The sequence below is a fragment of the Pteronotus mesoamericanus genome, unplaced genomic scaffold (genome assembly GCF_021234165.1).
Source record: "Pteronotus mesoamericanus isolate MK-2021 breed Mesoamerican mustached bat unplaced genomic scaffold, CSHL_Meso_final contig_2, whole genome shotgun sequence".
NCBI lineage: Eukaryota > Metazoa > Chordata > Mammalia > Chiroptera > Mormoopidae > Pteronotus > Pteronotus mesoamericanus.
Window position 1 is genome coordinate 6666711 of NW_026555084.1, and position 3321 is coordinate 6670031.

The following is a 3321-nucleotide window of genomic DNA, read 5'->3' on the forward strand; positions in this document are numbered from 1 at the left end:
ATAAGTTATTTACAAAAAGGAAGTTGGAGGGGAAGGGTATTTCAGGCAGAAAATGTATGAATAGTTTTTATTTGTGTTCCCCTGTTCTAGGCACTGGAGATAACATAGTCCCAGTTCGCATGGGAACAAACATAAATAGGTGGGTATTTACAGTCAATGTTGGGAAGTGTTGAAAGAGATTTAGGAACATACTTCTGTGGGAGCACAGAGAGGGGAAAGATTTTGTGGCTAGGATATCATGAGTTTGACTGGCACATGGTGGCTGAAAATTATTTAGTTGTCAGGTGCTACCTTAAAGTGTCTCTAAAATAGGCTGAGATATATTTACAAGGCAGGAATTCTCCAGGAGACAATTGTTTTCTCTACATCGCTGTCACATTAAGCACCTACAGCTCAATTCTGTGCAAAAAACCAAACCAAAATAAAAACAATAACAAACAAACAAATAAAACCCAAAACAGCCTGTTACTACTGTGCTGTCCTAAAGATTTGGTTCTCCCTAGTTCCTGGGCTTATTGAGTAATTCAAAGACTTGGGAATTGACCATTTGCTATTTATTTGTTTAACAATGACCCTCTTCCCCCTGAGGCTTCTACTTCTGTCTCCTGGTCCTCAATTGTGACAAATCTTTCCCTCTTCCTGGCCTTCTCACACGCTTCTCTCCTTTGAGATTACTTTCTACTTTCTTTGCTTGAATAAATCATCCTACTTGCGGTTTAGCCCTCAGTTTAAAGCAGCATTTCTTAGTCTTTTCTCTGACCTAACCATTCCCTGGAATATATCAGGCCACCATGTACTTTTTTTTCTTTTTCATAGACTTGTTACCATAATATTAGCATAATATATAGTTATTCATTTGATTTTTTTTTTGACTCAGTTAATGGATTGATGAGGGCAGACACCATGCTTGTATCTCTCTGTTGTTTCTTGCTGCATTTCCAGTGCCTTCCACAATGGCTGATATCTTATTAGGCATCCTGTAAAATAATTTTTGAATGAATGAACTAATGAAGAGTAAGACCTATTTTTTTTTTTTTCTTAGTTCCAAAAAAAGGATCAGAAATGATAAAATAGTAGGATAGAATGAAATGTCAAGCCTGGAATTCAGATAATAATAACCACAACTTTTGAGCAAATGTGATGTGCCAATGGGTCAGGTTTTTAAAATTCTTGTAAATCCATATAATAACTCTACTAGGATGGAACCTGAAACTGAGGTGAAAAGGCCTTGCTAAGAGTCACACAGCTCTCCGGGGAGGGGCAGATGCGCGTGCAGCTCTCTCTGACTCTAAAACTTCCTTCCACTGCGTCATGCAGCATTTCATTGGTAGGTATGGTGGGCCAAGGAGACTTGAAGTGAGTGATAGGGAGGTAATCAGTGGCTGTGTGCATTGAGCTGGCACAATAACTCTGAATAAGTAAGGGTAAGGTCCAGAGACCGGAAGAGTCTGCAAAGAGAAGCATGCTGTGCCATAAACCTACAGAGATGGAATACAGAGTCTAGTGTGGTTGGGTGAATGAGAAGCAAAAGAGGATTAAAGATCCAAATAGAGAGGAGCCACACGCCTTGGAGGGCACTGAGGGCCACCACCCAGGTTCTAGGAAGTTCTGGATTGTTTAACAACCGTGGATTCCAAGTACAAGAGCAACAACAAAGGGATCTCTCACTACGTGAGTAAATGAGCATGAAGTTGTTGCAAGAACGCCATTCCCAAAGGACACGTGGCAAAGTCACCAGACGAAAATTATGCAATTGCCAAAAAATTAGGTTCAGTAGGGATTGTGATAAAGACACAGGTTTTAGCTGGTGGTATAGGAAAAAGAACATTTGAAAGTGGCCTCAAAGGAAGAGTGAGGGTAGTTTTTTTCTCCAGAAGCAGCAAAAGCTGTTCCCTCACAAATGATTGGGAAAAAGCTGTTTACCAAGCAAACAGGAGAAAAGGGCAGAATTTGCAATCAAGTGTTGGTTTGTGAGTGAAGGTATCCCAGGAGGGAATAGTACTTTGCAATAACAATGGAAAGGTCATTTCAAGGTCTTGTATTAAGAGGAAGTTCTCAAGGTGGTGTCAACATTGAAGATGTTGCTGCAGAGACTCCTGAGGCCGGAGTTAAAGAACCTATTGATATTGCAGAAGGCATCAAAAAGGAACAGGCTGGTCCAGCTTGCACAGAAGATAGGATTTCCACCTAATGTTGTGGATTCTGTGGCAGAAAACATGGTCAAGCTTTACAACCTTCTTCTGAAATATGATGTGTCCATAGTAGAAATAAATCCAATGGTAGGGGACCCAGATGGAGCTGTGCTGGGTATGGATGCAGAGATCAGTTTTGATTCTAATTTAGCTTATTGTCAGGAGAAAATCTTTGATCTCCAGGACTGGATCAGGAAGAGGAAAGGGACAGAGGTGCAGCGAAGGCATAGGGCCACTACATCGGCCTCAGTGGGAAGACAGGTTGTCTCATGAATGGGGCTGGTTTGGCTATGGCCACAAGGGACATCATAAAACTTCATGGAGGGAGGCCAGCCAACTTTCTCGATGTCAGCGGTGGTGCTACAGTCCGTCAAGTAACAGAAGCGCTTAAACTCGTCACTTTGGATAAAAAGGTACTGACTATCCTGGTCAATGTTTGTGGGGTGTGGTGTGATGTTATTGCTCAGTGTAGAGTCATGGCAGTAAAGGATTTGGAAGTTAAAATACCTGCTGTGGTACAGTTACAAGGTACATGAGTGGATGATTCTAAGGCACTAACGACGGATGGTGGGCTGAACATTCTTGCTTGTGATGACTCGGATGAAGCTGCTAAAATGGTTGTAAAGCTCTCTGAAATAGTCACCTTAGCCGAAGAAACCCAGGTGGATGTGGAATTTCAGTTGCCAATCGGATCTGAGAATTCAGTGGATGACTGAAGCTTTTAATGTGCTATGATCGTTAAAAATACTGTACTCTGTGTTATTGTTTCTTTTCTCTTCAGTGTGTGCAAATTATATTGCCATCTAGGCATAAAAACTTTTAAAAGCATTTGGTCCACATTTACTTCTGTTGCTGAGAATAGTTTGTTTGTATAAGGAGTGTGTAATGCACTTACCTAGATTCCTTTGCTGAGGCCTTCTTTTCTTCTACAGAATGTGATTTGCAATATTCCAGTTTATCATTGTTGGATACAAAATTCTTCATTAATGAGTCCTATGAATAAAATAAATATGAGCATAAAGCTTTATCCTTTAGTGTTAGAAATATTGCATCTAATACCTAGCCTCATTAGTAGAGCAATATAATAAAACAATGCTATATTATATGAGAAGTGTTTATTTTCAACACC

General features: G+C 40.3%; 1 pseudogene; it reads left to right on the forward strand.

The window, feature by feature from the left end:
- Positions 1–1517: 1517 nt before the first annotated feature.
- LOC129066757 (succinate--CoA ligase [ADP-forming] subunit beta, mitochondrial-like) lies at positions 1518–2908 on the forward strand (annotated as a pseudogene).
- Positions 2909–3321: the final 413 nt, after the last annotated feature.